At 38.7% G+C, this 22,219-nt stretch overlaps 1 long non-coding RNA gene across 3 annotated transcripts in view; it reads left to right on the forward strand.

Annotated features, from left to right (window-relative positions):
* LOC307175713 overlaps nucleotides 1–22,219 on the forward strand; it is a 173,455-nt gene that overhangs the window by 93,319 nt on the left and 57,917 nt on the right. For all 3 annotated transcript variants that reach the window (XR_013824430.1, XR_013824431.1, XR_013824432.1), the window contains one exon: nucleotides 14,196–14,471. This is a non-coding gene — a long non-coding RNA (uncharacterized lncRNA). The remainder of the gene's footprint in view (nucleotides 1–14,195; nucleotides 14,472–22,219) is intronic.

Genomic DNA, 22,219 nt, shown 5'->3' on the forward strand with positions numbered 1-22,219 from the left:
GTCTTTCCTTTTTAAGCAACTACGAAAGGGACCATTTTAGATCTCCATTCCAACGAATTTTCCAAACATTGTTGAATAGCCTGGGGTGTGAGATACATTTCTATGCTAAATGAGGGTTAATGTCTAAAATATTTTTTTAAACATCTTTATTGGAGTATAATTGCTTTACAATTGTGTGTTAGTTTCTGCTTTATAACAAAGTGAATCAGCTATACATATACATATATCCCCATATCTCCTCCCTCTTGAGTCTCCCTCCCACCCTCCCTATCCCACCCCTCTAGGTGGTCACAAAGCACCAAGCTGGTCTCCCTGTGCTATGCGGCTGCTTCCCACTAGCTATCTATTTTACATTTGGCAGTGTATATACGTCCATGCCACTCTCTCACTTTGTCCCAGCTTACCCTTCCCCCTCCCCGTGTCCTCAAGTCCATTCTCTACATCTGTGTTTTTATTCCTGTCCTGCCCCTAGGTCATCAGAACCATTTTTTTCTTTTTAGATTCCATATATATGTGTTAGCATATGGTATTTGTTTTCCTCTTTCTGACTTACTTCACTCTATATGACAGACTCTAGGTCTATCCACCTCACTACAAATAACTCAATTTCGTTCCTTTTTATGGCCGAGTAATATTCCATTGTATATATGTGCCACATCTTCTTTATCCATGCATCTGTCGATGGACACTCTGGTTGCTTCCGTGTCCTGGCTGTTGTAAATAGTAAAAGACTTTTGAAAGCTTCTGTAAATGGCCTCTAGGGAGTGAAGTGTTTTCTGCTTTCACTGGCTTTTTACTGCTACTTCCCTTCTCACTGTGCAACACCCACCCCTCTATTGATTATTCGTGTGCAGTTATACTGGGGATAAATTAAAGATTATGAGAGCTGTAATTTGGTTTAACACCATAGGCTAATAGGTTAAAAAGAGCCTGAATAAACGTTTGGAAGATCCAAGCACTGGCTCGTCTTAGCCTAGAAAGGATTTATTATTACAAATTCCCAGTGATTAATAGGCAAACGTGTCAGATGTCTCAGTTTGCTGTCTTGCACAAAGGGCTGATGGACATATTTGGTCTGTGAAAATGTGAGTATTGATCCAAATACCATCATTTGAATAATGCTTTGAAAATTGCAAAGCATTTCTACTTTTCAGGTGCATAACACTGGGGAGCGTCAACCTACGCTGTGCCAGGTTGAGTGAATACAAAGATGAAAAGAACATAGTAAGCTAAGGTTCCACTTTCCAGCCTGAAATCAGGTAGATCTGCAGCGAATTCTAACCTTCCTGCCTTTGAGCTTTGTAACTGTAGGTAAGTTAGCCTTTCACAGCCTCATTTATTTAATATGAAGATCACGGATAATAATAGACAATACTTCACAGAGTTTTGGGGAGGATTTAGGGAGATAGTTTTAACAGAGTGCTTAACATAGTAAGAGGTAACAGTCTAATGTATCAGCTATTTAATTATTTTGAAGAGACATCATAACCAAGAAGGGATGATGATGATGGTTCTCATTTTGCGTGTCCAGAAACAGCATCAGGAATGCTAAGCAAGTTGGCTAAAGTCACATAAGTCTTGAAACCTTGGGTTCAGGTTCCAAGCTCCAAACTCTATCTTGTTTCCTGGCTCCTAGGGCTAAATGAAGGAATTGGGGCAGGGTGATCTTATGCAAAGGAACATTTCTGTGCCCATAAGAATTTCTACTGCAAAACCTTTTAAAAATGAATCCAACGAAAAAGAGTATCCAACTCTTTTGTTTCCATTTTTGTCCTGGTGTAAAAACAAGTGTGTATTACAAGCTTGACTTACAAGGATCTCACAGGAGGAGCCCCTTGTACTATTTGAGTTACTAATGGGATAGCAAACAGTGCCTGTAATTTACTTTGTACTTTGATAATGTCTTGGCTCACAGGGTCACACAGCCCTTTCCAAACATTAACTTATTTCTCCCTCCTAACGCTTCTAAGGGATCAGAGAAGGTTAGCACTCCCTTTGTTTCATAGGTGAAAAAACTGAGATCTAAGAAGGTTATGCATCCTACCAAGGTCACCCGGCAAGCCAATAAGCTATCTAATCCCCTGCTGCCTGCTGAAGATACTCCCGGAACCCACACAGGGAAATGTGTGCAGGATGTTTTTCCTCCTGCCCTGGAACTGCCACCAAATGCCATTTGTGTTACTTTTCTATACCTCTCAAGCTGTGCCTCGAACAAACAAAACAAGAATGTATTGCATCCTGGCTTCTTCAGGACCATGGAGCTAAGAGGCGAACCAAAAGGAGTAAGCCTAAGTGTAAAATATATTTGTTGCAAGCAAATAATACTTATCACATTAAAAGTGGGTGGGAGAGGCTGACCTATTTGTTTTAAAAGTTAGGTGGAGTAGTGTAGGAAAAATGTACACACATGTGAACAAGATTTCAGAACCTCATCTGAATACAGGGAACAGTTAGGTTCATCCACTTAGGAACTGACATTTACTGAGCTCTAGGCACGAGTTTAGGAATTCCCTGGCGGTCCAGTGGTCAGGATTCTGCGATCTCCCTGTAGGGGGCACAGGTTTGATCCCTGATTAGGGAACTAAGATCCTGCAATTTGTGCGGTGCGGCCAAAAAAACCAAAAAAGAAAAAAAAAAAAAACCATTAAGCTTATTTTTGAGATGGAGAAGTCAGAAAAGCTGAACAGAACACACTTCTTTTACGTCCTTATTTATTTATTTACTTATTTTATTTATTTATTTATTTTGCGGTACGCGGGCCTCTCACTGTTGTGGCCTCTCCCGTTGCGGAGCACAGGCTCCGGACGCGCAGGCTCAGCGGCCATGGCTCATGGGCCCAGCTGCTCCACAGCATGTGGGATCTTCCCGGACCGGGGCACAAACCCATGTCCCTTGCATCGGCAGGCGGACTCTCAACCACTGCGCCACCAGGGAAGCCCTTTTACGTCCTTATTTAAAAGTCCTCTTCCCGCTGAGTCCTTCTCTTCCAGGCCACCTTATCCAAAACCATGGCCTCCTTTCCACTCTTGTCCCTTTCCCTGCTTACCAATTAATTAATTACCAGTTAATTATCTTGTTTATTATTTCTCTCCTTCCTTTAGAATGTCATCTCCATGATGGCAGGAAGCTTTGCCTAATTTGCTCACTGCTGCATCCCTAGTGCCTAGAAGAGAGCCAGTACATAATAGGAGTCAACCAAAAATTGTTTAATGAATGTATTCATGTTCCCCTGACAGCTCAGAGTTCTCTTAGTAGCAGGCAATTACAGTTGCAATGTTATATTTACTTTTAATCCCAACTCTTTCTCTCCTTCTCAACTTTCACTCACTGAGTTTAGACATTATGGGTTCCAACTTGGGTTACTTCCTCTTCACAGATCTTTCTGGCTCCACATTTATTTTCCTTAACACAGGACTGAAAATAGGACTCAACCAATAATTGTTAAATGAATGAATGAATGCATTCACATTCTCATGACAGCTCAGAGCTCTCTTAGTAACATGCGATGACAGCTGCAATTTTACATTTATTTATGTGGTGATCTGATTAAGCTCTATATCACTTTCTAGATCTATGAAAAAAGAACATTTTAGTGTGATCATGAATTATATCCCAGTGCTTAGAATGATGCCTGGCAGAAAGTAGTTCTCAACAAGTATTTTCTAAAGGAATAAAGAGACACAGCTGTATGATAGAATTCAAAGAGTGGAAATGTGACATAGCAAAGACTTGGAACCCTTCTTTGTGTATTCAGTAACTACTTACTAAGCAATAGACATTATTTCTGCCTTCAGTGGGGCTTACTACCAAGTGGGCTCTTCTCATACCAAATCTCAAACTAGGTCTTTGCTGCAAATCCAACATTTAAATAAAAAGCAGTTTCATTTATGTTTTAATATTTAACTCATAAGTAAGAAACTTAAATATCTGGCAACTTCACCTGTCTGGAATGCAGGTAAAAGGCAGAAAGTACGCCAGGAAAGCCTCTTTCCAGTTAAAAGAGGTTACAGAGTTTGACAACATAAAAGTTTCTTAAATCATGCTGCACATTCCATCTACTTTTAAATATCACAGAGCCACCTGTCATCTCAGGAGTGTCCCTCTTTAAAGTACTTGTCTCAGTTTATCTATCACTAATCTCTATAGATTCTATAGTCAAATATCTTTTAATTCCAACTGTTCCTCTCCATCCCCGATTCCGCTGACCTAGTTTAGACATTATGGCTCCCACTTCGGTTACTCATTCTTAACTGGTCTCACTATCTCCACTTTCCTTTTCTCTAACACAGGACTGGAAATCAAAATAAATAGAAGAGACAAAGTAGATGCCCAAAGCAAGGCTTAGTGTAAGAGAAAGATATTAAACCCAGCCTGGTGGTGGAGCCTTCTATGACCATCTGTGGCCAACCAGAATGGATAAGTCCATCACCATGTGGTTCGCTTCCTAGAGAGCCTACCTCTTGCAAATTTAGCTACTAACTCAATTATGACATCATTCTAGGAGCACTCATACTAAAGCCATCTATTGATTCCAAAACTTTGTTCTTTTAAAGAATGACAAACTCATTTAGTGGCCCTAGCTAGGTCTGTCACTCATCCCTTGACACACATATTGTACTTGCTTGTTAGTATGACTGTCTTCTTACTGGATATGTATTTCTTTAAATATGGGGTGTGCATTATTAGAGGATAACAGTTGCTTTTACACTGTAGTTTACAATACACTATATAACAGTGAAGGGTAAGTGGAGACAGGTCTTCTTTTCTTTCTCTTCAGTCCTCCTAATGGCTTTAAGAAGAAACTAAGTTTTGTGCTAGCATGCTCTTAACAACTTTTATACTTGATAATCTCCTTTATTTATCAAAGAGGCAAGCAAACCCAGGCTTGGAGACCTCAGCACACAAAGTTTCTGGTTTGAAAATTCAAGCATAGGACTGTTTTCATTGCATTTGGTTTAACAATTACCTTCTATTTAGGACAAATGAAATGGATTTTCCATTAAGCTGAGACACAAACTTTTTTTTTCAAATAAAATCTTTTAAGGTCTAGAAGTATATGTAATTAAAGAAAACATTAAGTAATGTGGGGAGCACAAAGATACGACAAAAACACAATGGGCCATTTGAATGACTGAAATTTGGGAAATTTCACTACACTATAAGTTCCTTCTCTTAGAGCAAAGGCCACGTCTTTTCATCTCCCCATTCCCCCAAATTCAGCACAAAGCATCACCTGTGTAAGAAAAGAGGAAAGCTTAGATTCCAAGGTATATCATCGAGATCATACTCTCATGTACATCTCAAATCCTTTACGCCTCTCTTCTTGTACTCACCTGGCAAAACCCCAAAGTTTCATTAAATCAGACTGTCAATTCTATATCTGTACTCTGGGCTGCTGAAATGGCTTGTGAAAAATACACACTATATTAGTGCATCTCACTTCAAAAGTGATTCCATGGGGCCAAATCTAGCTAATAACTTTGTATTTAGCTTTTCAAGTGCTAAAGATATGTTTTATTATCAGACGTACTTAGAAATACATATGCCCTTCATATTGCGGATCCTCACTGAGACTCTCCCTGACCTCACATCTTTAAGAATAGTGTCTTCCATATGATATCGCTTATATGTGGAATCTAAAAATATGGTACAAATGAACTTATTTACAAAACAGAAATAGAGTCACAGATGTAGAAAACAAATTTATGGTTACCAAGGGGGAAGCGGGGGAGGGATGGATAAAATGGAAGATTGGGATTGACATATACACACTACTATATATAAAATAGGTAACTAATAAGGACCTACTGTATAGCACAGGGAACTCTACTCAGTACTCTGTAATGACCTATATGGGAAAAGAATCTAAAAAAGAGTGGATATATGTATATATATAACAGATTCACTTTGCTGTACAGCAGAAACTAACACAACATTGTAAATCAACTATATTCCATTAATTAAGAAAAACAAAAAATGATTAAAAAAAGAATAGTATCTCCCACAGCTGTCCTAGCAGAATCTATCCTTTCTCTACTTTTAGCCATAGCAATTATTATATATCTATGTATATATATTTAAATAGAATAATAAAGGGTAATGTGTATACCCTTACAAAGCATATGTATATGAATATACATCTGTATATGTAAGCATCTGTATATGTATACATATGTACATATATATATGTAAACACAGTTACCTATGTATAGAATGCTTACATTCTAGTTGGGATGATGCAGACAATAAAGTATATACATAAGTATATATTGAACAATTATATACTCATTGTATAAGTATATACTCATAATAAATATACTTTTTTGTTTATTGTCCACATCTTCCCAACTACATTGTAAGTGTCATGAGAACAGGGATTTTGCCTACTTGCTTCACTGCTGTATTCCCTGCACCTAGATCAGTGTCTGGCACAAAATAGACTCTCAATACTTATTTCAATAAGTATTGAAATAAGTGTTCAAATAATACTTTGAATAAGTATTCAAATTATTCTCAATACTTAGAGAAAAGGGAGGAAGGAAGCAAGGTCAAACCTATGATACATTTTTACATCTGTATTACATATGAAATGCTATTATCTTTCTCTGAGATTTTTCAAATGTAGTCAATACTTACGTAGTGAGTGTCTCAAGTCCTCACCCTGGAGGAAGGAGAAAAGAAACAGACATATGAATGAATAAGATTTATTGTACATCAGATCGTGCTAAGTCTATAGAATGCGATTCCCCCTTTCTCCACCTCTTGCTCCCCATTTGGTGTGACAAAAATGGATTAGAAATAAGTACCAGCTTAAATGGCCATAGACTCTCCCATTGGACTGTTCCCTCTAGTGTTTCAGCAGCCAATGTGCCTAATTCATCTTATCTAGTCAGTTTCTGTTAGCAGTTTAGGGTCCCTGTCAGAGTACTTCACTTTTTTGCCATATGGATAATTTTACAAATGCCTGTCCTCTTCACTAACCTATGAGCTATTTGGGTTTAGCATGTCTGTAGCCCCAACTCTTAGCACATACTTGGCCTGGAGTAGATATTTACTTCTTTTTTCGAAAGAAAATCAATTAAGATTTGATGATCTTATTGTTGCTGTTTGTTTTTTTGTTGTTTTTGTTTGTTTGTTTTTTGCTATTGCAGATGGGATTCAGTAGAATGTTCTTTTCCAGGCAGATGCATTGTCCAAAACAATGTGTAACTGCAAACACAAATGGGACAGTAATCCATAAAAAACAAGCATAAGAATTCCTAACATACAGCAGTCTGAGGCCGGTCAGTGTAGGGCAAATTAACTACCTATGTTGACCCTGAAGTCAGTCTATGGTGTAATTGATGGTGTTAACAAGCATGTTCATATGTGAAGACAAGAATCAGTTTACTTGATGGAGTTGTACATCATGGCTTCATAAGGCCAGGAACTATGCAAGATATATTAGGGGGGAACGCACATCTAATAATAAAATATAACTTTAGCACTTGAAAAAAATGAATCAAAACCATTAACTAGTTTTCGCCCCATAGAATCACTTATTTCTAGAAAACTGGGGGTTTTACTGTAAATTTGGATATTTGAAAACTTGCCAACTATTCAGATTTCTAACTGCCTACTATAATTCTTTAAAAACTAAGAATCTTTGTTTCTCAACTTTAATACTTATGAGAATTCATTGAGTGTTTGGAATTTAAAAAAAAAAAAAATCCTTTGCTGAAAGGGTATAGTGGATATCAGGGGAAAATGCAAGTTCTTAGCAGATAGCAAATACTTAGGAAATAGTCTTGCAATACCAGGTATTTACATGACAACATCCATCTCAGTCTGTTTCTCCTCCCTCACTTCCTCCTTATTTCCCTTTTATCCTCCATTACTTGGTCTTTTGCCCCCTAACTGTGTTTACATTTGCATGTCAAGATTTAAGCAGGTTTACTCTCCACTAAATCTTGTCTTGCAAGTTGAAACATTAGTAGAATTCTACACTGTGAGTCTGTTGTCATACTGTTACACTGGAACACTGAGACAGGAACCACTCTGGTATCACTGATTAGCTCTGAGACAGGAAATGATAGAGTCATATGCAGAGCACTGTCCCATCCAACCCATGATTGGATGCTTCTGAACGTTTGATACAGCTCACTGATATTGTCTACCCTGAAGTCCAGTTAATTATGAGAATTAGCTTTTAAGATAGCTCAGTGACTATGTTCTAGTTTTCATTGTGGCTATTGCCAGGAGAATTGTCAGACAAGGCTCAGGCCTTTGAGATGCGGATCTGTTTGAAATGCAAAGATGGAGGTTGGAATGAATTCCAGAGGTAATTTGTATAAGCCTGTACTTTCACTCACTTGTTTCACTTCATGATAGTACCTTCAAGAATATTTGAAAATCTGAGGTGAGCTTGAGGTTGGAAGAGCGTGTGCATGTGTGACAAGAGATGAAATTACAAGGAGACAGAGGAAGAGCAGTAGCAGTAGTAATACTACTACTACTACTACTAATGTTTATTTATTGGATGCTGAGAATCTGACAGACATAATGCCAAGGGCTCTATATGCATTATCTTATTTAATCCTTCCAACAGCCCTATGAGGCAAGTGCTATTGTCATTCCCATTTTATAGATGATAAAACTGAGGCTTAGATAAGTTATGTAGCTTGCTTATATTTACACATCTACTAACTCACAGAGCCTGAAGATAAACTCATACTTTTCTAGCTCCTGATTCTATGTTCTTAACCGCAATAGACCAGCTCAGTGTCTTTTACCAAACCACCAGTGGGACATCAGAAAATCAGCTGTCCAAAGTAGCATCAGCGACCTCCTCTTAAGTACCACCCTCACCAAAATCTATGGTCCTCTGAGCTGTTACTTCGAGAATAAGACAAATATGAGGAACTGAGTATCTATGTAGTCTTCTTCAGTCAACTTAGAGACCTACCAAATATTAGCATTGTTTCCACTTGCTCCTTGATAGAATGGGTAGAGAGTTCATGACAGTCAGAGTGCCATTAGGCGTAAGAAAACTGGGAGGCTGGATGAGTCACCTGCTCTGGAGGTCTTTGAAAACAAACAAAAAGGCAAACATTTTTTAAAACTTACAGAGTACCTATTTTGTTGGTCACAACTTGACATAGACGGATGATAGGTGATAGATACAGATAGATAGATAGAGGATGGATAGATGCAGATATACAAACACAGCTGTGTGTATGCATGTTTTATGGCAAATTACATACAGACCAGTAATGAAGGCATTGATTCCTGTTCAGATGAGAATGCTGGATCTCAGAGGTTAGGGAACTTGCTTAAGGTTATGGATTTAGTGAATGACAAATCTCATGGCTTTGGGCATGGCATAGAACCTTTCTGAGCTTTAGCTAACCCCTCGGGAAAAATGAGAATAATAACATTTGACACCAGGAGTTGGTGAAATATTGTACATCACACTACCTTTGGGCCTGGCACAAAGCTTCAGCTCATTACACGGATGCTGGAATAAACTGATCCCACTGACCATCCAGTGCCATCTTCCTGTGCAAGGGCCCTGGAGGAGTGAGAGAGCAATGCTCTGCCATCCCTTGTGTAACGCTGGAGCCTCCATGAAAGTGGCGGTGTGCACTATTGGAATGGATTCTCTTTGACACGAGCAGAAGTCAGAATATAGCATGCCACCTTAATTATGCTTTAATTGAAGTACCATGTACATCACCCCTTGACACAGGCCTTTTGAAGTCCAGGCATCACCACCCTGCCTCACGGGAACGTGTGCCGTTACCACCAGCATAATTGTTGGAGCAACTGACGCATTCCCAGCAGCAGATATTTCAGCAGGTAGTGAAGATAATTAGAAGATTTTGATCTTGCTGACTTACAGTAAAAAGCAGGATATCAAGGGATATGAATACAGAGACAATCAAGTCATATTAAAGTCTATGATGAAAGCTCCCTTTAATATAAGGGACGAAAAGGCAGTAAAAACAAAGCTATTTTCAATTTGAAGAGGAAAAAATGCTATCCTTTGATCCCTGACATAATATGACAAGGAAACAAAGCACTCAGACAAATCATCTTGTATGGTAATTTTCTTTCTCATTTGAAATTTTGGATGTGACGACCAAATTGCCGCTGCTTTAAAAAGTTCGTTCACTTTGTTCATTTTACAAATGTTTACCAAATGCCTAACACATGCCAAGCACTATGTTAGATTCATGGACCTTTGCACTCAACTGGTCACCGTGTACTGGGGGCGATGGAAACATTTTTTTCAGATAATTACAGTGGGTTAGTCATCAAGAAAAGTAAGCAAGAGTACCTTTGAAACAAGAAAGGGAAGCATTATAATAGACTTGTTGGGGGAAGGGTAGATGCACGATGAGGTCAGAGGTGGCTTCCTGGAGGAGGAGGCATTTGATCAGAGGATTAAATAGGATTCAGATGTGTTAATAGGGAAAAGCTGTTTTCTCCAGGGCAAAGATGTATGGAAAGGGCACAGAAGCATAAGAAAGCTCAGGGAACAGTATGAAGATTAATTCACCACCATCTTGGGGTAGGTGGTATAGGGTTGTGAGAAATGAGGATAAATGGGGCCAGAACAGTGATGTGTGTTCTGCAGAGGGGTTTGCTCTTGAGCCTAAGAGAAATGCAAAATAGTTGAGTGGATTTTTAGAATCAACTTTATATCTTTAAAGATCGCCAGATTGGCTGATGAATTGAATTGGAAAAGGATGACTCTGAAAGCAGGGAGATCAGCTAGGAAGCTGTTGTAACCACCAGGAGAGAATTCCTAAGGGTTCGGACTAAGGTAATGGCAGGAACAGTGGAAATGGAAGAGGGAGCTGGAGAAAAATCTTTCGTAGAGGCTGAATTCAGAGTAGGATTAACTAAGACCTAAGACTAAAGTTTAAAACCAAATAGAGGCTCATATTTAGTGGAAATGGTAAAAAAAAAAAAAAAAAAAAAAAAAGACCACCTTAGCTTAATACATGGGATGTATGTGTTCTTGAGAACAATACTCTATGGAAATTAGATTCTCATAAAGTAAATCACATTTGAATATGTCAGAAGAGCTTGTTATTTAAAATACTCCTATCCTGACTGATTATAGATAATAACCCTCTAACATATGTGCTTACTTAACTTGAATTTCCATATTTGGGGTTAGCTCAAAGCATGTTTTGTACCCTTTTGCCACCCACCAATTCAATTTTATTTGGTCAAATGATATACTTTAGTATATAATAATGTATAGATATTTCTCACCCACAATAATAGTACTTATCCTCATTGCATCAGTTTCAGCAATGTTTTGGTTAATTTTAGTTGTTTACCTATAACCTCAAGTTAATATGAAGATTCATTTACTATAAAAATGTCATTTTGTGAATGGCATGAAAAATGTTTTGTTTAATTTTATTGAAGTATAGTTGATTTACAATGTGTTCATTTCTGCTGTACAGCAAAGTGACTCAGTTATACAAATATATATATTCTTTTTCATATTCTTTCATGAAGAGTGTTTTTGATGGACTTATGGATGGATGCACACATAAATAAGAAAATAGTGATGAGTAGATAGATAGGGAGATGAAGAATTTATACAGAGGCTCAGAAAGGCTAAATAACTGAGCCACAGAAAATGTTCACAAATGCATCAGAATTCCAATCACCTAATAGACAAGTTCATGGTACTTACCCATGTAATACTGATAATAGATTTTAGATAGATAAATGCTAAAATAATTTTATACTTCTAGAGCAAAGCAAGATAAAAGCAAAAGAAAAGTTAAATGAAAAGAATGACAGTTCCATCAATATTCCACAAAAAAAGCGACTTGCAAAATATAAAGAGAAAAGGGCTTTGCATCAAAAACATTGAAGAAGCAATCACCGGGTACTGAGCATACCTTGTCCCAGTTAATCTTCACAATTAACCTACCTGTAGGTATTATGATGTCCCCTTTGCAAATGAGAAAATTGAAACTCAGAGAAGTTAAATGACTTCCCCAGCATCATGCATTTCTAAAAGTTGAAGGAGGAGGGCAAACCTAAGTCCTCATAGCTCCTGTGGCCACTTCTAAACACCTCCCAGTGAAGCTGAGCTTCTGAAAACGGGCTGTTGGATCTCTGATGTTGAAGACTCTCCATGAATGCTTTCTGTTTGCCTTGATGGAATTGTTTTTGAACTGCTCTCCAGGAGGTAGTCAAGTGTGTTACTGGACTAGTTCTTGTTTAATACTCTGTAGATAATAAATAATTTTCTCCTAATAATTCCAAAGGCAATGTTTTGAAGAACTCAGAGCTATGTGTGGACGTTTGCTGAAATCTCTCAGTTGCTTAATCATGTTCTCATGAATGAATACAAAGCATAGTAGGTCAAATCAGTGGTCCATTCCACCCAGTATATGGCACTAATGCTGACAGGAGAGAATCATTTGTCGTTTGTGTTCCATAATGTCGACTTCAAAGGACTCAGCAAGTACCCAAGCAGGTCAAGTTTGTCCCAATTACGGATTGTAACTCAACCATTCGTCATTTTAGCACAATCCTTTTAGAATGAATTGGTATAGATTTATGCAGATTTTATTCACTTATGCATCTGTTAGCTCAAAAACACTTATTGAGTGCCTTTTGTGTGCCAGTTTCCAAGATCTAGAAATGACTAAGACCTATTGCCCCTCAAAAGCTCAGGTAAATAGGCAACTGTTATATAATTATAGATTATGATGGAGAATAGCAGATAACAATACACAATAACAGTACGGGGGTTGTATTTCACTCTTGGGGGTGGGTTTCTTCAGGAAGCATGACCCCTTTATCCCAGGCTCCAGAACAAATACACAGAAAGCAGATATGAACTGAATTCACCTCTTGGAGCCAAGCCCAGTAGATCCATTAGACTAAAGCAGACCCACTCTACCAAGCCCAGCCTCCATCAGCCAAATGGTAGTAGCCAAATCCCATGACTGACTGTGAAAACAAATGCTTGTTGTTCAGAAGCCTTTTGTTTGTGTTGGTTTTCTTTTGTGTAACATCATTGCAACAATAGTCAACAAATATGTGGTCCCAGCACATGAAAGATGCTCAATAAATGTAGATAGAACTGTTCTTACTCGTCTCCTAACATCAAGAATCCATTAAGGGGCTTCCCTGGTGGCGCAGTGGTTGAGAGTCCACCTGCCGGTGCAGGGGACACGGGTTCGTGCCCCGGTCCGGGAAGATCCCCACATGCCGCGGAGCGGCTGGGCCCGTGAGCCATGACCCCTGAGCCTGCACGTCCGGAGCCTGTGCTCTGCAACGGGAGAGGCCACAACAGTGAGAGGCCCGCGTACCGCCAAAAAAAAAAAAAAACAAAAAAAAAATGTACCATTAAAAATGGAATGTACATTTAAGTGAGTCTGTGTCTACACCATACTAAACAAACTATTCCATTACCAGAGGGTGTCTTCCTCCACATTACAGGAGAGGAAACCTAGGCAAACAGATTCACCATGGGGCCTAAAATCCACTTAAATATATAAGACATACAGGGTCAAATGCCATCTGTCAAAACCTGCCTAACATGCAGTGGAAGCTCAATAAACATTGCAGTTTTACCTCAAAGGAGAATCAGAAGTGAGAAGATGGAAAGGGATGGCTGGGCTCCTGCTTAGACCCAAGTGATCTTTCCTTTGAGGCAGGTCTAAATGCCAGGCTTGAGAATGTAGGTAAAAAGAGAACCAAATAATTCTTAGGAGAACCTTCATGACTACTTCTGAGGCAGGTAACTAACTTAGTTTCTTTGTTAATGGAAGCTGTTCTGTGCCCAGAAAAGGGAGGAAAACAATTCTCTCTAAGAGATAAAAATAGCCTAGTGTAAATCGTTGGGCTTTTCTTTACTTTTAATAAAGGGAGGAACTCAAAGTTATTAGAAGCAAACTTTACCAAAGTTGAACTTTGAAATTTCATTTATAGAGTCCACATGAGATGGGCTGGTATTTCAGCATCTTGGCCTTTACCTGTGTTATCACTCTACAGACTAAAAAAAGGACATGTGGGGACATTTGCACTTTTCATTCATGCTGCATTTATGTGCCTATCACTAATTTTGTGGCAGCAAAACACTTAAAACATGGCCCAGGTTGTAAGGAAAAGAGGAAAAGAAATTAACATTCACTGACAGCCAACTATAACATTTCTTTTCTATTCCTTAGGTTAGGATTTTAGGTTGGCTTTCCTGGAGACAGACTCAGCAGCAGAGGTTTGCAAGCAAGAGGTTTATTGGGAAGTACATATGGGAACCACGCATATAAGGAAGAGATTGAATGGAGTGGGACTCGACAGAAGAGATTGATGCAGTCACAATAGAGGCCTCAATTGATTCTACAAGGAGCTCTGAAATTGTCCCAGATTGAGGCAAGAGGCTGGGATATATCCAGATAACTACACGAATAGAATTCTTTTGTTTATTCCTCATTATACGTAATCAGGTAGGAAGAATGAATTCACTGATCTACTTTATTTGCTCATTCATGCATTGATTGATTCATTCATTCATTCACAAACTCTATTATGTACCTGAAATGACTCTAGGTTGTGTGTGTATAAACTCTGAATATTGATTAAATGTACTTTGTGCCCTTTGAGAACTTTACAGTCCAACCTTGTGAATGGCTAAGTAAATTATATATAGAGACTTAAATTAAAACAAGGAAATACCTAATCTGTAAAGAACTTTTCCCTCAAGCCTACAGGAAGTCCCTCAGAGACAAGAAGACACTAGTATGAGGACCCAAGTATTCCCTTCCCTGTTGAAAACCACTTTGTGGGTAAGAGCTAATTAAAGGCTGTACTAGTCTGTCTCATCTCTTCTGTTTGATGGATTTGGCTCTGCACAGAGGCCAAAGTCTGGCTTGGATTGCTTCTGAATTTGCCCTTGCATCAACTGTAATCTCTACACTCTTTTCTCTGCCACAGGAAAAAAAAATGTTCTTACTATCAATAATAACCCCTTAAATGAAGTGATTCTAAAACAAGTAGATTGGAAAATAAAGACTGAGCTAAATAAAAATGTCATAATAGGTAAGAAGTACTGCCATATTTTAACACTGGGACCCTTAGCCCACAATCCATCATTATTTTGGGCTTAAAGTAGACAATGTAATTAGCATGTGACACCATTTGCTGAGACCTCTATGCACATGAAAAAGCACAGTTCTGGCTTCAGAGCATCCTGGTCAGGAGAGCAATATGAAACAAGTGTCAACAACTAGTATCTTAATAAAGACAAGGTGTGAGGTTTCTCTGAGGTTCCTTTTTAAAGTCAATCAATTTGAAGCAGATATAAAGCACAAACAGCATGTTGACCTCTGAATCCATCGTGTTTCAAGAGGAAAACTGTGGGAGTCTACTGCTACTTACACCGTACTTCTCTGTAGGATGAGAGAAAAAAAGAGTAAGAATGACTCAGTGATAGAAAACATGGAGATGACATTTAAAGAGTATCAAACTGAGGTTGAATTATACTAATCTAATTTCTTAGAAGCACCCAAATCAACAAGCTTCATTACTAAAAGAGAGTAAAAAGACAAAACACTCCGTAAACTAAGAAGAATAGTTCACTCATAAGCTCAATCATTCATTCGTCCATTCAACGATATGCATTGAGCACCTACTAGGTGCCGGACAGAGGATAAGGTGGTACATACAAGAAAAAAGTTTTCTTTTTAACTCATATTCAAGTGGAGACAAAAGATAATTATCAAGTATAAGAATAAATAAATGATACAAATATAATACTGAAGACTGATAAGGGTTATGAAAAATATTAAAGCACAGTCATGGTATAGAGAATAATGACAAGGTCAAGGATTTCAGATAGAGTAGGAGACAGTGCTTCTCTTAAGAGGTGTCATTTGAGGAACAATTTGAAGGAAAAGAGGGAGCCTTCTAGGGGAATCTACAGGGAGAAGCATCGTCCAAGAAGAGGAAACAGCCATTCAAAAGGCCCCGAGGTGGAAACCAATCTGGTCTAAATGAGGAAATTCTGGCAAACCAGCTCATGGTCTCATCACAAAGCTATGTGCCCTGGTACATGGTCTCCCAGAGGAAGGGTTACCTGTTCCCAAGCTACCCAAAGGCACCAGGTGCAGCCGTGGGAGGGCCTTGAGTTTAATGAGCAAGTGGGAGAATGACAGGAGATGTAGCTGGCATAGCCAAACCATGATGTCATCAGAAAAGTAATGCACCTAAAGTCAGACGTCCTGGTTTCTGAGTCAGGTGTGCCACTCATGATGGCGTGATTCGGGGCCAGTGCCTGCTCTACACAGAGCCTCAACATCTTCTCTACAAAACAAGGAAGCTGAACTTGATGCTCCATAAGGTCCTTTCCCCCACACTCTTCATGACTCTGTGGCCCTACTGTTTAAACTGGGTGCCTTAGAACTTAAGGCCTTGGAGATGCCGGTGGCAAGTCCCATCATGCGATGTTTGGACTTGTTTGTTTAAGCTAAAGTAATTAAATCAATTATCTTTTACATAATAGCCACCAAGCGATTTTTGAGTGAGATGAGTAAGGGAATTTGGAGACCAGACATGATGGAGAAAGGAGATAGAGAGAGGGTGTGGGTCTTCTGCCATGGGTGAAGAACATCGGGCCTCATTTGCACCAGGCGGTGGCTGACGATGTGAGTTTTCTACATTTTAAATATGGAGCTTATTGTTCTTAGGAACCAATTAATAGATTGTCAGGAATTTTTAAATAAGGCAGATAATTGGATAAGATGCGGTCAGTCCACTGAATGAGGAACGTATCTACATTTTCAGAGTACTATAGAAATACACTTGCATTGAATGTAACCAAGATTAGATGGAAGATATAACCACTTTACAAGTGAGCAATGAGAAACCCCAGGTAGCTATAGGGAAATTGTTTAAAGTTGCTGATTTCCAGCAAAGCCAGGGCTAGAATCTAGGTTTCCAAATTGTAAATCCCTTCTTTTGAGATGTACATAATTGAATGATACTATAAATATATTTAATTTAATATTCAAGACTGATTCCACAGAGTCCTGATTTCTCTTGTACTATTCAGGCTTCTGTTAACACAAATAGTCTTTTTGTGCTAATTGGCAAAAATAAATAATAAAGCAGACCTATGCCAGGGTACATGGCTCTGTCAGTAGACCTCAAGTTATACTGCAAGCCCTCTCCGCCAGATCCTGACAGCCCTAGTTTTGCAGTGTACAGACTGCACAACTGTATGTGGCAGCCCTTATACCAAACCACCAACTACTTTTTGGCTATTTGAGGACATGGTTGAGTTTATCTTTTCTGACAAAGTAGCAAGAGGAGAAAATACAATAAGCATTACTTATATTTTCTTTATGCTTTCCAATGTACTGAGCTATTTTATAATATTTTAGTTGATCTAAGGGGTAATATTGTGAGACAGTGAAGACAAAGAAAGGATTTGATTAGTTAGGAAGTGAAGATCCAGAGAGATCATGTGACCTCTCCATGTTTACGCAGTCAGTAACTAGGAAAAATGAATTCTGAGCCTAGAATTTCTGATGCCAGTTACAACTATTTCCCCATATTATTTCAGTAGAGAAACTTAAGGCTGATCTTTTTTTTTTTTTTTTTCTGAATCCCTAAAGCCCCTGGACAAGAGTTAAAAGTATGAGGTCTTGGAAAAGGAGCTAAAATGTGAGCTGCTATAATCTATGGCTTTCATTTTTCTGAGAATCTTTGTGTTCTATTAGGTTGAGCCACTGAGTTGTTCTCACCCAGTGACTAATGCTACATGCAGGGGAAGTGGATTAGAATTAGCTGCACACTCATTCATGTCTACTTGGGGCTTGGATCTATGCAGAGAAAATGGCCATGTTACTTATGAAACACATACATGTAACTGAAAAACAAAAATAATTATGTTAATTAAAAGAATTGCTCAGATTTTGGATTGCAGTAAAAGAGATTTAAAATTATAATAATTTCACCAAAATAAACTGTTATATTTAAGAAAAAAAACTCCCTCACAATCTCTAGGACGTTTATAATGCCACATAATGATTGACTGAGTCACCCTGTTCACTATTGAGCCCTTTGTGCTGGTGTTCTGCGGAGGACCAGAAACATGAAGTTGAGCTTCTGAAGGAAGGGCTGTGCATCTTAACACTGAAAATGTGGAGAGGGCACTGGTTAAATGGAGAATCGCTGAGTGAAGATTCAACTTGTGACAGAGGTTGCTTACGTCAGCAAAAAATCTTGTCTAATTTCTGTTCAGTTATGTTTGGAAGGGTTCACGTTCGGGTGCGTCTAAACAAGTTGTAGCCAAACTGCAAGTCTTAGTAAATATGTTGGCCCAATTGGAACAGCCTTAATTTTGCCACTTACCATTGCTCAGGGCATCTGATCAGGCTCTGAGACCCAAGTCTTAACTAGTCCTTGCCGTAGATCCCTCGATGTGCATTTACTTCTTTCTTCAACATTGTCCCTATGGAACAGATATTTAGAACCGCCCCCCACAACCCCAAGCTTCCTGGGCCTACCTTCCCTCCAAACCCAGATATCATGTTCTCCTTAGCTCTGCACCTCATAAACAGAGGCCAGCCCTGCCCTGGCATGCTTAGCCCTGCCTTCTGAGTGCCCGACCCAGGCCATGACTGTGGGATCTTCACTGGCCACGAAGGGAAATTTGGATGAAAACACTGTGGTCATTTGGAGAAAGTCTGAGAATCTTTGAAAAAAGAAAATGAGTTAGAAGAGCTACAGGCTTCTTCTGGAGGCAAACCCAGATATTAAAAGATGAAACACTTTAAATTAAACTGTAAGAAACATCTAACAGAACTTCTATTAACTAGAGTCATTTTGGAAAGAATATTTCCTCTCTGTTCAACTAAAGCATTGAAAAATCACTCCACATATGACTAAGGCATAGGTTTTACTATCAGTGTGAGGACACAAATCAGTGTGACTTGAGCAACTGTATGTTCTCTTTGTCCCTTGGTGGAGGATTAGTGGTAACATCTCTTGAAGAAAGGGTAGGCCTCCCTTGATCTTACACAAGCTCTAGGGACAAAGTCTACATGATGTCTCCAAATGAATTGAGTTGACATATTTTAATAAGATTATAGTAACACTTTAACTGTTTTTGACAATATTTAAGAGAGATGATAAATCCAAATGGATAATGAGAGATTGTTTTCTTTTAAATTGAATTTGAAGCTTATATACTTCATGTTATGTTGATAAAGTTTTTTGTTGTAAAGAAAGTCCTAAAAAAGGCACCCTTACTATAGGTAATCACACCTGTGGTTAGGGTCTAGTATATCAGAATGTGCGTCCAAGCCACCCATTGCAGTCCACTGGCTTCTTACTTTTATGGCAAGCAATTCTCAAAAATTTTTGATAATTGATCTGCCAATATAGATACATCAGTTGCAGGCCACTAGCTTTGACTGGTAGGTTTATCATCTTAATGACAGTCCATCAACTAAAATGAGATGCTCAGCTGCAAAGCAACAACATTCCCAGGATCAAACCACATCATTTGGGAAGTAGATAGCCATAGCATGTGTGTGGACACAGAATGGGTTTCCGTATTCATTCCATTGATGGTACTATTGTATTTCTGAAGGAATAAACCAGGTCATCACAGTTTTGTAAAGCAAATGCACGGTGTACGCATGTATATTTAACCTAGCGTAGTATCTGAAGGAACAAGTCTAGAATCAGACTACCTGGGCGCAAAACTGGTCTTGCCACTTCTGAACTGAGTGATACTGGGCAAAGTGTGCTGAAAGATTTTGTTTTCCCATCTGTAAAATGAGAGCCAGAACTTGTCATAGGCTTTTTACAGTGATTAAAGAAGATTCTACCTGTAAAGTTCCTGGCTCGGTTTCTGTCATTCAAGAATATTAGCTAGTTTAACTTAGAGGAATGAAGATCTACATGTTAAAGTGACTCGAGAAAATTGGCAAGAATGCTATCCTACTGAATAACACCCAAAGTGCTGATGTATAAGACACATGCTGGAGAGAGTTGAGAGGAGAAGGAAAAAGCCCTCGTTTTATAATCAGAAGACCTGAATTGGAATTTTTCCCTGTGCGATCTTGAGCAGGTTGTCTATTCTCTCTCTGCCTCTCTAAAACGGCGAGGATGCCCACCTCAGACTGTTGTAATAGAGACTAATGAAAACACGTATGCACATTAACTCACACGGTGCCTCTAAGGAAAAAAGAAGGTGCTAAATACATATCAACGTTCTCCCCACCTTCTTTTCTCTTCCTCAGACTTTGATGTCATACTTCATAATTTGTCTAAATTGGAGACTTGAGCAATGACATTTCTCAGTTATGTTTTAGGTGAAGACCATTTGTCCCTAAAATCAATTCATGAGTCCCTATTTTACATGCTTAGACTTTTGCATAGATTGGACAGATTTTCATCACAAAGTAGCTTCACCCTGCATCAGTGGAGGAGACTGTCTTTCAAACTTGGTTCAGCTTCATGGTCAGGTGCATTTCATATATCTAACATGGCTCTTTGTTGATTGGAATGACACCGAATCTCACATTTCACCTTCATGGCCTGAAAATCAAGAGTCTGAGATAGTTTGTGAATCTGACTCATCTCCTCCGGACTCCAGACCTGTCTGGAAAAATATCGCCCCCTTTTTATTGGAAATGCCTGAAGGTGTAAGTTGTTATTAAGTTTCTCACCCATTGGATCCATCTTCTCCTCCTGATTCAGACTGTTCTCAGGAAGCTAACTGACAATTTCTAGTCAAATTCAGCATACCAATCAGAGACTTTATTTTACCCACTGTTTTGCTAGATTTTAATAAGTTATGGTGGTGACTAATGTGTTCCAGTTTCAGGCTAGGACAAGATAAACCTTCCCAGAAAGCTGGTTCACTTTTTTGCAAAGACAGAATTGTACTGTGCAGTTGAAAGATCAGTTAGGGATTTCCATTCTGGTCGGAAGTCTGGTAAACGTATGCTAATTTTCAAATACAGAGTTGACTTGGACTTCCCTAGTATAAGGAGATTCTGTATAGAAAGAAGTCAATGGATGCAACCAATTCCTTGCTGGCTGAAAAAATAGCGCATTCACTTATTTTAAAAAGTGAAAGAGAGCCGGAAGTCAAACTTCCTTTTAAACTTGAACCTGTGAGGCCACAAGAGCTTCCTTAACAAAATGTTTTTTTTTTTTCAATTGCACAGCGTAAAATAAATGCTCGGCATCCTGACCAGACCCAACATTAATGTTGTAATGGAGTGTCATAATGTTTCTATTCAGTATTCAGAAAGTAATTTGCATCTCCCAGGAAAGTATTTGAATAGCTTTTCTAGCACTCCAGTTCCGGGATGATTTTCCTCAAGGAAGTTCAATGCAAAAGTCTGGCTTTCAGTCTACCTTACTAATCTAGCTTTACAATAGGACTGAAAGCATCCAAGGACATGTACTGAGTTACTTAAGCATTTCTCCTGCATAAGCCTGCTGCAAAGAATTAGACGGTAAAGGGTGGTCTGTGATCTCAGTGTGTGTGCTATTGCATGCATTGCAAAGCCTGCCACAGGCGTCTTCACTGTGATGGGAAGTGCCTTTTGTTTGTTCCTTTTTTATTTTGATTCCCTCTGTGCAGTGATTCAGATTCAGATTTAGCTAATGTTTGTAGGCTTTTACTGCGTGCAAAACACTGTGATTGGTACTTTACCTGTTACCTCATTTAATCCTTGCAACGATTGTTGGGGCAAGTGTTACTATTCCCATGAGTTTCAGAAGTTAAAAGGACTTGTCCAAGCTCACTCCGCTCTAAGTGGCTAGAGCAGTAACCTAGAAAATGACAGAGCCAGAATTTGAACCCAAGTCTTCCCAAGTTTGGCATTAGTTATACTTTGCCACATCTCTGTTCAATAAAACACACTCCTATTGTAGAAAGAAACCAAAAACAACCCAAAAGTTCTATAATTAAGGAAATTTGAAGAGCATAGGATAAAGCAAAGTTAACTGGTTTCTTAGATATAAAATTTTCTTAGTACCAAGAACGAGATTTTTGTATTACCCAAGAAAAGCCTATGGTTGAATTATGACCTGAACATTTTACCAGTCTAACCCTTTCTAGAAAGAGCCACTCATAGGACTCAACACTTGCTGGAAAATGTTGTATGACAGCTTTATGAGCCTAGCATTGTGTGCTAATTTCTGAGGTTTTAATAATATCTGCAAGAAC

The sequence above is a fragment of the Stenella coeruleoalba genome (assembly GCF_951394435.1).
Source record: "Stenella coeruleoalba genome assembly, chromosome: 17".
Lineage (NCBI taxonomy): Eukaryota > Metazoa > Chordata > Mammalia > Artiodactyla > Delphinidae > Stenella > Stenella coeruleoalba.